The following is a 14,259-nucleotide window of genomic DNA, read 5'->3' as shown; positions in this document are numbered from 1 at the left end:
CAACATTCCCTCTCCACAATACAACTAAACATCAGCTCATTTAATTAGCAAAGTCAGCTAATAAGCAAATTCCCTTTGATTGCAAAAACAAGCCAGAAAGTGTCAAATGTAGTTTATCTGATGACAAAACATGTTAGCTAACCCAACTATTTTGCTGATAAATATAAACCATTTGTTGACTGAGTGATATTAAAGAAATTATTCAATGTCCCTCAATTCTCACCCTTTACATAAAGCTATAAACATCCATTTGTCTAAAGAGCAAGGACGGACGCTTCAACCGGCTAACAGAAGCTAATATGCTAATTCTCTACAAAGCAAAACGTTTCAGAGGAAGCAGCGAGACAGAAGTGTGTAGTTGGTACGTCCAGTCTAGTATAACTATCTGGTGCTTATTTGGAGTCCCTAAGTCATTTTAATAGTAAGCTTTTGAAACAAGAAAATAGTAGACTTTTGCTTTATATTAAAAAAACAAAACAAAACCAAATTTGCATTAAAATACTCACTGGCCTAAAGTACACATAAAAAACACCAAGGTGTGTCTTATTTTTCCCATCTGTCCTCATATCTGGTACCATTTGGAGTCCCTAGATTGAATAACTTGGAAGCTACTGAAAACATTCTTAAACTATATGCATAATAAACAATGAATGCATACTAAAATATTCATATGAAATCCTGATTAGTCCAAAAATTAATAAAAATAATAATAAAAAGTGTGTCCTATAACCCCAGTTTCGTGCTAATATTTTCATCGGGAGAAACATGAACTAACAAAAGCTTTCTAGTCCATCAGCATTTTTAAAAACATTTTTCAAACAGATCACGTTAGCCCACTTACAGACTACCATGTGCACGTTCTCCCGTGGACACGGAGAACATAAATATCCCATTAATGCTAATCTGTTGTCTCGTTTTGCTGTCAAAAAAAAAAAAAATCCATCAGACAAAGCCATTTCCATTTTCTCCTCCATCATTGACACTGAGAGGATTACAAGGTAAATCAATAAACAGCAAGAGCTTCGGGAATGAGCGCAAGTCTCGGTGAACTGATACCTTGATTCTCACCAGGTTAGGACTATTTAACCTGTAACAGCCGTCCACTATAGGATCTGTGGAGCCATGAGGTCAGATCGTGAGCGATAATGACGGGATCCACAGATTGTTAGTCAATTGTGAGGTGACCAGCAACTATAAACAGATGATGTATGATACCTTCTTACACAAGGAGGGAGGTACGGCGAGTACAGAGTCTAATTTTGATGTTATCTAACACAAAAGAGCCTTTGTTATCCTGTCTATTCCTTATCTTTGTCTTTTAATACACTCTGTAAATTCAGATGCATTCTAGCAGAGAGATTTAGTGTCTTAAATTAGATGCTCTTTACCTACTGAAACTTTAGTGACTTTGTATTTTGACTTTGAGTCAGAAAGAAGATCCCTAACTTTCAGCAAATGGCGTGGGACAAGAAGAGGCAAGGCTGCCGACCAGACAGACGAGCGTTCCACTCTCCAGCTCTTAACAAGCATAGTAATACATCAGTCAAAAGCAATAATTTTACTATTAATGAAATTCCAATTTGCCTTCAGTGCATTTCACGTTGACATTTTCCACATTGCAACAGTGCTTTGATAAAGTTTTTAAAATGCAAAAACGCATCTAAGAGGCTAAAGACCAGCCCGGGTGTCAGCGTGCCTGGCAGAGGACTATGGTACTTAATTTTTATCGTCATGTGCCCGGGGCAATGGAAGCCTGAATGTTAACATTGGCTCCATTTTCATTATCATCATATGATTATGGATTTTACTGCATTTAGCTGATAATACAACTAGGAGCTCACCTTAAAAGTAGTTGCTCGGAGGTTTCATTTCTGCCCAAATGAAATTTTCATTTGACAAACAAGTATAATTAGGCTGCACTTCTTGTTCAGTGTCAGTCTGTTTTCTGATTGAACTTAGACCAATTTGCTGCCACTAAATGAGTTTGAATAATTTCCATTCTGAATGTCTCGGGGACATTAGCTTTAGGAGTGCTAAGTGGCAGCATGCTTTTTGAAGTTGCTGATTATTTGATGCCACCCCTGTCTACCTATACGTTTTTGAGCTTACTTCAAAGTTAACAAAGAAAAAAAAAGCTCTGCATAGCCTACCTTGGAGTACAATGATAATTTGAAAGTGTTTCTGGCCAGGTCTGGGAGGCAAAGTGAAAATTACTTTAATAAGTGTGTAATACACTTTGTTAGCTTAAATGCTCTTTGCGTCTTCACTTTATTTCTTTCATGTGGCCACTTTTATTGTACTGAATGAGTGGATTTGTTTCTGTTGAAACTCTACACCGAATAACTAATACAGCAGTATCACTTTCATTAAACCTGCTAATTATAAATTAATACATTATGAATTATGAGACAGCTGCCTCTCATATAGCCTCTTATTATTATTGATAATGAAGTTAAGATATTCATATTCAACGTTCATCAAAGAACAAGGCACGGCTGCCTCCTACCTGCTAGATAGTTACAATATTAAGCTTTTATTTAACATAATACAGTAAGCATAAATATGTTAGGACACCAATCTGTTGCAGATGAACCACCATTAATAGCGCCGCTAAGTGTCTGCAGCCACAAGATGAGGAAAAGACCACAGTGGAGAAAAGTTGGGTTGTTTGTATATTTTCATCTAACGGATTTGATCTAAAATGTGAGTAACAGCTATTTCAGTAGGGGTAATCCGGGCATCCTCCAAAAAAATAAACACCAAGGCAGAGGGAAATTGAATAAGAGAAATGGAGTGAATAAACTGCGAGAGGGAAAAAAAATAAATAGCGGATGACAAATAAAGCTCAATGTAGGATTGATGAGAGGAAATGGGGATTTTGACAATGTGATTAAAAAATGGAAGCAGTGGTAAAAAGAGAATAATTTACTCGGGTATAAGAGCACTGCATGTCAATAAAGGGCAGAATTACATTTCATTATCATAAATAAGGAAAACCAAACTGTGGCTCGGTTATGGAGGAGTTCAAGAGTGAGACAGTGATCCTCCAAATAGCACAGTTCTCACTCCAGAAGGATCATCTCGGGCGCTTTTGTTGCTTGACTTTGTTATTCACCACAATGATGCACGTAGGTGGCAATCTTTAGCTTCGCAATAAAATAAAATCCTGGTGGGTGTCCCATCATGTGAAGCCCTGACCCTGAAAAGAAACACACATCCCTGAGCCGTTCCTTCATTCCCAGGGTGCCACTAAGTAACACCTACACGGATAAATGGCGGTTTACGGTGCAGAGGACCACTGAACTAACATGACAAAGAGCAAGCAGACCACTACAAAGTGCGGATAATGCTGTGGAGTTGACTCACGAGACAGAATTGCTGTGGGTCCAAAACGATTGTTGCACATCTGTGATTCATTGGCATTGTACTCTCATTTCCGAGGAATGAAACAACTACGCTGCACATGTGGCTTCGTCAGCTCTCCTGTCAATCACTCTGTGATTACGAAAAAAACTATTCAATCTAATGAAAACAACACTTCAGTTAATGACTACACGAATATTAATGTGAACCAAGTTGGACCAGTTACAGTTACGGTTACCAGTACACTTTGATCAGTGGAGTTTCACTTCTCCTGTCTGTTCAAATAGACTCATATTATACTCAGCATCGAAGGAGGGTCTTCATGAAAGACACCACAAACATTTAGACTGATACCGATATCAACATTATCGTTACGGCCGATATTTTCTGATGGGGATATGATCCGTGTAGAAACAAGTTTCAGATATTTACATTTTGTACTGCATTGTTAACAGTTTTTTTTTTTCCATTTCAAAAAGCCCAGACATTACACCTACTGCATTATGCAAATGTGTTGAAGTTGAAGTCCGTTTCAACTTTCATCTATGACACCTGCTTAATCAAAACCACAAAGCTAACCTACACATTTACTCACGATATAACACACACCATGACCACACGCATGCACACACACACCACAATCACAGTCGGATTGGAATTATCAACACTGGCCGACAATAACAGAGTAAAAAATTACCAACACTGGCTGATACTGTTACATGAAAAACTACCCATGTCAGCCAATCCTGTATCAGGTACCCCCGGTTTTCATTAAACACCTGCACATTTGAGTCTCCTTGTACTTATTGCATCAGTTAAAAACACCTCCCTAATGAAGACACACCATCGTATTGCTGTGTTTTTGGCAGTTCAGTTGCTTACTGACAGTCATGTCTTAAATTCCACAGTAACGTCGATTTCCTTTTGTAAGTCTTCAGATGAGGTGAAGCCTTCTGAACTGAGGTGCCATGCAAAAATCATTATGAATTCTGAGTCAACGCCGGAAAAAAGCTCCTTACATCCACACACAGAATTTTAAGACATGGTGAAATTCTTCACCCGGCATGATTCAGTGTCTACTATAATTCTATGCCAGAAAGTGTTGACTTTTGCTGGTTTATGTCTGCCAGAATGATTACCAAGTGCTGCAGTGCATCGTGGAGACACTTTACTGCTGTGTCTTCCTCCTTCCACCTTCCAGGGGATTTTACCTTCTTTGCGTATATTCAGTCTCAACAACAGGCCATAGAAACCATGACTGTTTATCACAGAAAACCTTGTTGTCAATCATTTCCATCTCTGTGCTCTTTTAGCTCGATCTGGTTGGTCAGGTTTCAGTTCATGCTAATGTGGAAGTGTACCCTTTTCTAGATACGCCAAATTATCAACGTTGACTGGCTTTTGCTCATCAAAGGTATTTAAATAATACAGCTGGATAGAGAATTTGGAACAATTTTATAATTCCATTAAAATAATTGTTTTAAAGCGGAGTATTTGTGAAACTAACATTTTGTTTTCGTTCCTTAAGGGTCATCGTCAATGATAATAACACCCATAGTGACATGTTCTGAAATAACAGCCCTGCCGTGAGCGTCTTACACAACTGCAACCTTTCTTGCAGTTGAATCTCAAACTATTTATGAGGCAAACCATAGCAATTAAGCACTTTTCTTCTCCTTTTTTTTTTTACCCTTGCAGTATAACGCATCATTCCAATTCCCAAAAGTGGTCATAGAGAATTCAGCTGCTAGGTTAACTTTCAATAGCAGGGGTTACCACTTAGCATTTCTGAGTTCTCTGGTGATCATGTCACAACTGTACGGATAAGGAAAGTTAAAAAAAAAAAAAAAGTGTCTTCTAACCTTTAAACCCTTGGCGCTCATCAGTAGTACAGAGACTGGAACATCAACACGGGGACTTCATCCAGGGTGGTGTAACCCCCTGACAAGATGGTGGCTACTTGATGGTTCTGAGCATCTTACTGTTCATGACACCAAAGGCCTTTGGGCACTGAATCTGTACTTTTTTATTGCACATTCATAAATAAATTTAAACTCGAGTTTTGCCAATCGTGTTTACACATCTGCCGTTAAAGTTCACAACGGGTTCAATTTTTCACATCCATCAAGAGCATCTTGAGAGCTTTTCTTTTTTGACGATCAAGCTGGCATACTGAACGTCTCCCAGCGTCGTTAAAAAAAAAAGCCCAACTATAAAGATGCAGAGTATTGAGAGAGACTGCGGCAGAGGACTGCAGAGGAATCGCGGTCGGTCGATTCTGGTCATGAAACAAAGGATGTACAAAAAGTTAGACAGTGGTGATTGAGCTTCAGGCAACGGACTCATTCACTCATTCATTCACACTCACACTTGTAGATAGCATTAGCATTAATGATTGCAGTTACTAGCATTTTTTGACTTATTAAATTGCTGCTAGCATACCAAGAATCAATAATTTATCTTGTTTTGGGTACTGTTACACAGGAGGTCATCAAGAAAGCAGTGACCAAATACAGACGTCATGTATTTTGATGCAAATTTTCACACAAAGATCACAATTTGAGCGGACGATGGATTAAAAAAACATACAAAAATACAGACTCACTTCATGGGCCTTCAGTTTGATAATCCTTTAACTTACTAAATAAACTCACATATCAGAAACGAGGGCCTTTTGCATCCCGTTGTGTCTGCCTCCTGCGTGGTACTATAATAATACTACACTGCAGCCTGAACTCTTACTGAGTTACATATAATCTCACCTTTGCTGTGGTGCAAACAAAAAGTTTTTGTAAGTAATGAGAACGAGTTAGAGATGATTATGTCATTTCCCTTGGTGAGGATTTCCACAGATTAAATCTCTCTCCACAAACAGTGATAATGCCAAAAAATCTGATTTTGGTATCTGCAGCCCACAGTTTGCCTCCCTATCCATAAGAAAGCAGCTTAGCCTTGGCAGCTAGCGTGCGTGAACGATGGCAGCGGAGAGCAAGATACCTCTGAACTAAGTAGCACAAAGAATAAATGGAAGGAAACAATGCGGCTGTAATTATTGATATCTGAAACTTTAAGTATCCTTTTCATGATTAATAACACAGTTGATCAGACGGTGTTGTTGTTGGGAGTTTACTCTGCTTCAATAGCCATTAAAATTCTCCCTCTGTTCAGATCTATGGCTAAATCCCAGGTGAGTGACAGGTGCCAGCTACAGCGCTGTTAGGAGAGAGCGTTTGTTGATATAACCGTGTTTTCCTCTCTTTGAGCGACTGATCTGCAAAGGTACACATAAAGGCCCTCCTTCAGCAATGTACACAGAGCACTTGGAAAGGGGTACATAAAAATACCCGCCGCCCCCTCCTTCCTCCAACATTAAACAGTGTGGAGGGGATGCAGCGGGAGGCAGAAGAGGGAGGCTGGGAGACTCAAACAAACGGTGGAGAGTGGCAAGTTTGCATTTGCCCATACCAACAAGCTCCTATCTCATTAACAAACCGCTGAAATAAAAGAGTGCTTTTTTGGCTCACAGCTATAAAAAAAATTATCATAGTGATGATGTTCCTCAGCCGTCAACAGAGCTGTGATAACGTTGTTTGATGATGACTTTCCCATGAATGTTAAGCAGCCGCCGCGGCAGAGGAAAGGAGCTTATCAGCGCCTAATGCCCATCTCTAATTCCTGCCCTTCTTGAACTAGCCATTTTCTAACAGCGTTAACTGTCAAATTTACATCCCGTCTTAATGCCACTAAAGAGTACGGGGGATGAAGAGTAAATGACAGCAGTGTAATGAGGAAGGCAAGGCATTCCTTCTCCCACTTTCTCTCCCCCTCTCTTTCTCTACACGGAAAAAGAGATTTTCACAATATGGGAGCTTTTTTTCCCCCTCCTCCTGTGCCATGATGCCATGATGGAGAGCTTACCTCTGAACTTACAATACTGGAGGTGCACATGAGCTTCATTAGCAGAGGACTCTTTATCAAAGGATGAAAACACACTTTTATTGTAAAAGTGCAGCAAAAAAAAAAAAAAACTTCTATTAAATACTTAGCGTACAGAAAGTTCTGACAAGCACATGGGGAGACATCGGAAAATGAACGTGCTTCCAATTTAAAAATGACCAGCAGTTGATTAAGAAACTAATGGTGACAGGGATCAATGAGGTTTAAAAACAGTAACACAGTGATTTTATTGTGATATTTGACAAGTAGAGCTGGGTATCAAACCCCTGCATGCACCGACCAAATTGCCTTAACAAGATGGAGCATTGAAAGATACTTCGTCATTGAAATTTTCATTTCAGTACCTAAGGAGTAAATCTTCAAGTTGTGTTTCAGATGGTTGTGCTGTAAAACTCTTGTTGGATGGGAAACTGAGAACTGAAACACTGACAAGTCAAGTTAAAATACGAGGCAAGTTGTTTCATATTTTCATGTTTCTATACTGATTTGAGCACGTGAAAATTCTTCTTCTCACAGTTAAATGGTACATGTGCAGAGTCAGACAATGAAGCTGTTCTCATATTCATTATTGCAAGTCTGAATCTTCTCTGTGCTCATTTAAAATCTGATTTTGAGAAGTGGTGGTATGTATAAGCTGCATTTATAACATCACAAGTAATTTGGAAGCGCAACCTGGTCCAGCATTAAACAAATATAATGTGGAAATTTGAAGGCACCGCGTCAAAAACAGTTAGAATTGAGAGGTACAGGAGACAAATAGTGTCCAGTAGTTCAACGTGGGAGGTGAGAAAATATTTGTATGTTCATTTAATCAAGAATTTTGTAATGTGGGAGAAGAACAGGTGGAATTTCAAGGATTTTAATATGGTTATCATAATTGTTTTTCTGCACGTCCCCCACGTGACAGTGTCTTTAAGAGTAGTTTGTATGCTTTGATACGTGTAGGGATGGGATCTTTAAAATGGATTTTCAGGCTTTTATTCCTCGTTATCATTACTCCGAAGTTAACCCACAGTTTTATGAAAGGTATTAACTCTGTCTACAATCTCTCCTACCAAGCTTGTTTGGTCCTGGGTACAGCAGAGCATTTATTATCTGTGCACTGACAACTTTATTTGTTTCAACATTGGCAATTTGTGCATTAAGGCAATTAAAAAAAGCTGCACTATTGCTGGAGACAATCAATTCTGACATTCAAATTAAATAATGAGAAAATTGCCATAGGTTCAGTCTGAAAATGAATTTAGTTCCAGATTGATAGGTTATAAGCTTTTACGTAGATAGTCCTGCATATTGGTTCCATTTAATTATTTTGTTTATATATTCAAATTATTCCATATAATTCAATACTTTCCTTTCAATTCATACAGAACGAATCTAGTAACATGTTTATTTCTTTCTCATTACGGCGTGATTTCTATTTTCAGACAATAAAGTGAGCAGGTCTCCCAGCGAGAGCACCTCCCTGTAACCCGAGGGAGCCTCTCGAGTTATGCACACTTCTGCTCCTTTTATGCAAATGAGACAAGCTGAAAGTTTTCTTATGTCTGCATGTAATTTAAGATGGCATTTAAGCTTCCTACCCTAGATGCTATCATCGTAATTAATTCATCAGGTAATATTTCACATTATTCCTGGACGTTATTTCATGTAAGGGTAGGTAATAAATAGCTACACACACTGTTTAGCTGTAATATACGACGCCGCTGACCTCGCAGAGGGAACTACAAGAAAGGGAACACATATAAAAGTGAGCTTGCAGCAAACGTATACATATATAATACGTTTAGAAAATCACTGCCATGTCATTGGGAAACATTGTGTCATTATTCAATTTCTATCCTCACACAGTAAAATTGGACTAAAGATAAACAGAGGAAAGGCTGCACCTTCCATCCATGCTGTTATAATCAACCATGCAAGTGAACCTATGAATATGTAGTCCATTTGATCTGAGGGGTCTGACTCGGCGAGGGCAGGCCGGTCCAGATTAAATCTCAGTTCGTCTAATTGGACCATATAAAGATTCAAACTGGGCTAATTTCATGCCAATCTGGTTGCCTCCAGTGAAGCTATCCAGAAGGCAAGGGGCTGTAATGATTTGGAGAAGGAAGAGACAACAGATAAATGGTGAAATGAAGAGGAAGAGACTTCTTACCTTTGAGAAGAAATATTTCAATTTAAATGTATCACTGGATCAAGATAAGGTCCTCCAGCTTTTCAGCGCAGAGATTACACCAATTAAACATCAAATATGGTGAACTGACGGCAAATGAACTGATGCCTTATGTGCTCCTATTTGCTTTTTAAGGGCTTTCTGTTAAAACTACAACCAGCCAGCTCGTAGAGTTCAATTTAAAACACAGCCCACGAACGCATCGAATGTGCTGAAATAATTAGTCAATCTTAGTCAATCAACTGAGAAGTAATATAGATTTAACTGATTCATGGTTTTGGTCATGTATTCATTCAGTTAATTAACAAAATACTTATTTGCTGGTTGGAGCTTTACCAAAAAAAAAAAGGGACGTTTTACTCCAGTTGGTCATTATATTCTCCATGTTAGTGTTATATAAAAATCGTGATTCCACATCAACAAGATAATCTGGGATTGACACCCACCAGTCAAAACGGATTCACCACGTTATATGGGCTGAGCGACACAGCTGAAATCCCAGATAAAGGTATGTCAGTGGATATCACAGTAATAGTACCAACAAAAGTACAGTCATTTGACCTCATTCATGAAATGTTTTTAAACACGACAGGACCCCCCCTTATATTTAGTCTTACTGACAGGATCCAAAGCCTGATGGCCATTTGTTCTATACCTTCTTGCTCCTGATGTCCACTGCGTGCTTCTTCGACACCAGTGGACACTTTCCTACAGTTGCACGGTGTTTACACGTACATCACTCATCCCTACACTCATTTTATGCTACAGGGCTGGGTGAGATGGCCAACTGCCTCTCTCACAATTATTGTAAAATCATATCAAAAATAATGGTACCACATTTCTACCATAGAATTGGACTGTTCAGCCATTTCCTGATTATGTGTTACTGTCTTGTTTGGCAGCTTGTTTTCTTTTCCCCTCCACTGTCCCAGCGTTATTTGTGCCTGTATAAATATTCACCAGGTGCATGATATGATTTACTGGTAGACTGAGTTGGTTGCTCGATATGAACCAAGACGGGCTTTACTAAAACTGATATTGATAACTACAGGATATTATGGAGTCTGACTTGTGTTACTGGTGCACATGTTCTCATTTCCTCCTCTTTTGTAACTGGAAATGTGTTTTACATGGGTGATTTAATAAACAACAAACTACATGGATTATATCCATGCATAATTGTTTTCTGGTGTAAATCAATGCTTAAATTGTTCAAAATGAATATTGATGAGATTAATCATTCTTGTTTATATTGTCTACAGCGTTTAAGCAAAAAAACAACAACATAATTGTCCATAAAGTAGCAAATTTGAAAACAATATCATTATAATCCAGTCCTTTTTCAGATTCTGAGTCAAAAATACATAATCTCTAAATCTGATTTGTTAATCTGATTTTACATTAGCAAATCCGAGAGACTTTATATGCTAACTTTTTAATAGCTTTGAAATTATTTCAGATGCTAAAAGGAGTCAGTCTTAAATTGAAGTTTTGTGATAAAGAACACGGGTGGGTCCCAAACTTTTCTTCCCTGTACCCCCTGAAACATGTAACCCCCTGCTGCGTACCCCCTCCACCTCACAAGATGGTGTTAGCACCACTGGGGCTAGGCTAGCACTGCAAATGTTGTTGCTACTGCTACTGCTAATGCTATTGCTAATGGCTGGATCCGTAAGATATGGTACTAGAAGACGCAGAGCAGATGGGTTTGACAGTCTCAGACTTCAGCCGATGTAGTACCACACATTGGTGGGAGATCATTCCTACCATTTATCCATACTTGAGCAAGTGAGTCACATTTTGGGTGCTAAAGGGCCTGTGTCCATTTCCGACCAAGGAGGAACTGGACCCAGGCCTACGGTGCATTCCCAGAAAACCCACCCGCAGCCCTACACTGACTTAGAAAGGAAGAGAAAGGGCAGGTCTTTGCAGGTGGCAAAAAACATAAAACTGGTTCATTTTGATGGAGTTTTTTGGTTGGTTTTTTGGTTAACCCCCCCCCCCCCCCAACATACCTTTACCTCTCCTAGGGGGTACCAGTACCCCAATTAGGTAATTGTAGCCAGTGTTTTACCCCTATATTGTAACATTCCTCCAGCTGCTAACATATTCTACCATATCAAAAGCCTAACATCATTTTACTTCATTTTATTTCCGCTGAAAGAGCACCTGACTGTCTACTAACCAAGACACGTGCGGCAGAAGACACAGCAGTGCTTCGTTTCCAAAATGAGAGCCAAGCCTTGCCTTGCTCGGTGGTTTGACGCTGCTGAGCTCTGCCTGTGGGCACAAGAGATGTGACACAAGAGTGCTGATGAATCTCATCAGTTTAATGTGTTTATGCTCGCTAAGCCTTAAAAGCTTATTGCTGTTCAATGGAGTGCTACAAAGTTACCTAATTTCCCCCCTGGTCGTCTCTCGGCGGCGCGCTGCATCTCTCTGGGTCTTCTGGCAAGCCAATAGCAGGATGTAGTGTTCAACCTGTGGAAGACAGAGGGCACGCTGTGTCTCGCTGATTTGTGTTATCAAGCAGAGAATAGAGCTTGACAGGAATACAGTCGGAACAGATATTACTGCTTCTTCCACCTTAAATTCAGCCCATGACTGTCTCTCTCCCTCCACATTGATCCCTTTTTTACAGCCTTTTCACAGTAAGTGCTTTAGTCTTATCTTCTCTGCCCCCACCTCGCCTGTCTCATATTGCACCCAATGAGGCTGGCTGCCTATATGACAGCTAACACCCAGTATTAATTAAAATGTCATGCCTCCAAATCAATATTGTAAAACAGTTCAAACACAACTCATCGCCACTGCTGTGATAAGTGCTTTTGGGTGACAGGTAAGTCCAAAGAAAGAGATGCAGGAGAATGGTATGATGGAATTATCCAGCGAGAACATGTAACATTAAAATTTATGACCCCCCCTATGTGTTACTTCATCACTCACAATTGCAAATTATCCACACTGTCATAAAGTGTGCTGCGCTAAACTGACAGATCCATAAGTCAGCAGCAGCAACAGGCCGGGAGGCTCGACGCGAGAACTCTTTAGCTTCACACGTCTGGCTGCAAAGCGTTAAAAGTGACTAATACACACTCGTTTGGGAAGGGGGCTGTCAGAGGGGGGATTTATCAGTGCTGCTAAAATAGCTGCAATCCATCTGATTACGTTCATGTGAACTCAGCTCTGCTGGGACAAAAACGTGAAAGAAGAGTACAAAAGGTACAAGCTCTGGCTATGAAAAGTTTCCATGAATTGAGTCAATATTCCAACTATTATGCGCGTCAAATTCAAAACTTTGTGAGCGGGTGTTCACACACTGAGAGACATTGTTCAAAAGCAATGCTCGGGATATGGATAGAATGTGACAAATTCTGTCAGAGTAAATATGGTTTAATAAATGAATTAGCTTCATAAATAATGGCTGTAATGACATTTTAGGGGACAATAAGCCTCAGCGTTGTCAGGAAATAGTTGATGTATGAGTTTCATGCCTCAGCGCTTCCTCAAAATGAATAGGCTCGGGAAGATAGCAGGGGCCTGCAACCAGCCTATTTCCTCGAATTATCTACTTGTTGTCAATTTGCACAGTGGAATTACACATGCAAATTGAACTGCCTGCACAAACACCACTTGGAGATGATAAAAACAAATTAACAAAGGCTATAGAAGGAGGATTTATTTCACTGGCTAACCCAGGTCAAGCAATACATGTATTTTACGATTGTGTGTACCCAATTTTGGTGTAATTATATCAGCAAATTATTCTTTGTAATCTTATTATTTTCCCTCCCAACCTTCTCCTTACACACATAATTAACTTCCCTCATATCCTGACGGGGGGGGGGGGGGGGGGGTGGGGTGGGGTGGGGGGGAATCTGCCTGCATCAGAGTTACATAGTTTAATCTGATTTGGGTTCATTCTTTCCACCTTTTACAGCTAAAATCCAGAGGAAGGTGAAAGATCAACAGTTTAGCACGACCGCTAGCTTTGGGAGCGGTGGCATCGACGCAGCTGAAGTCACAGGGTTAAAATCACCTCTTAACATCTTCCCCCATATTGGCGAGGACCTCCACGTTTGCTATTAGATATCTCATTTACTTTGTACACACAGTGCTAATCTGCGCTAATGAATTCTTCCACACCAAACCCGATCGAGATGACTTAAAATTATTACCACTTGCACAGATATGCCTTTCCTCATTTGAGGCTCAATTTGGCTGGCTCGCAAAAACAGTCTGTCACAGTAAGATACTAATAATTAGGGTTTTAAGATGATTAGTTTATCTCTGTGCTCTTACAGTCCTGCGTCTTATCCACCATGGCCAAAACTTAATAAGAGGCTCTAAGTTTTAAACAGCCAACTCCAAATTACCAAGAAATGAGGGAAATAATGAACTGGAGCACATGCCAGGGAGAGAGAGAGAGGGGTGGATGGCGGTCGGGGAAGCTAAGCGACATTAATTCAAGTGTGAAATAGAACACAAAGTCTGGTAATCAATAAGGAAACAATTCAGACCTGTAATGCCAAAGTTGTTTAGTGGGAACAGGACTTTGTAGTCCTCGTCTACCTTCAGACGCCGCCATGCTCGTCAGCTTGTCACACACGTAATTAAAGTCAGGATAATGCTGAGTGAGTGATAGCAGTTAATGGTTGCATATTTTAGGGGATGAGATCGAGATTTTACATGTTCCAGATGACATTCAATATAGCATAAGCCTCATCAGCCCAGTTTAATATGCACTGCTCTTCGCAAAGCTG

General features: G+C 39.8%; 1 protein-coding gene across 1 annotated transcript in view; it reads right to left on the bottom strand.

Annotated features, from left to right (window-relative positions):
- pik3ap1 (phosphoinositide-3-kinase adaptor protein 1) overlaps positions 1-11,723 on the bottom strand; it is a 34,177-nt gene extending 22,454 nt beyond the window's left edge. Inside the window, exon 1 of the mRNA XM_086181098.1 lies at positions 11,682-11,723. The gene's annotated coding sequence lies outside the window, so the exon portion shown is untranslated. The remainder of the gene's footprint in view (positions 1-11,681) is intronic.
- Between the last annotated feature and the right edge of the window lie 2,536 nt (positions 11,724-14,259).

The sequence above is a fragment of the Aulostomus chinensis genome, chromosome 16 (genome assembly GCF_037954235.1).
Source record: "Aulostomus chinensis isolate RoL2024-O1b breed Wild chromosome 16, RoL_Achi_v1.0, whole genome shotgun sequence".
Classification (NCBI taxonomy): domain Eukaryota; kingdom Metazoa; phylum Chordata; class Actinopteri; order Syngnathiformes; family Aulostomidae; genus Aulostomus; species Aulostomus chinensis.
The sequence above is the reverse complement of the archived record's forward strand: the minus strand, read 5'-3'. Positions and strand labels throughout refer to the sequence as shown.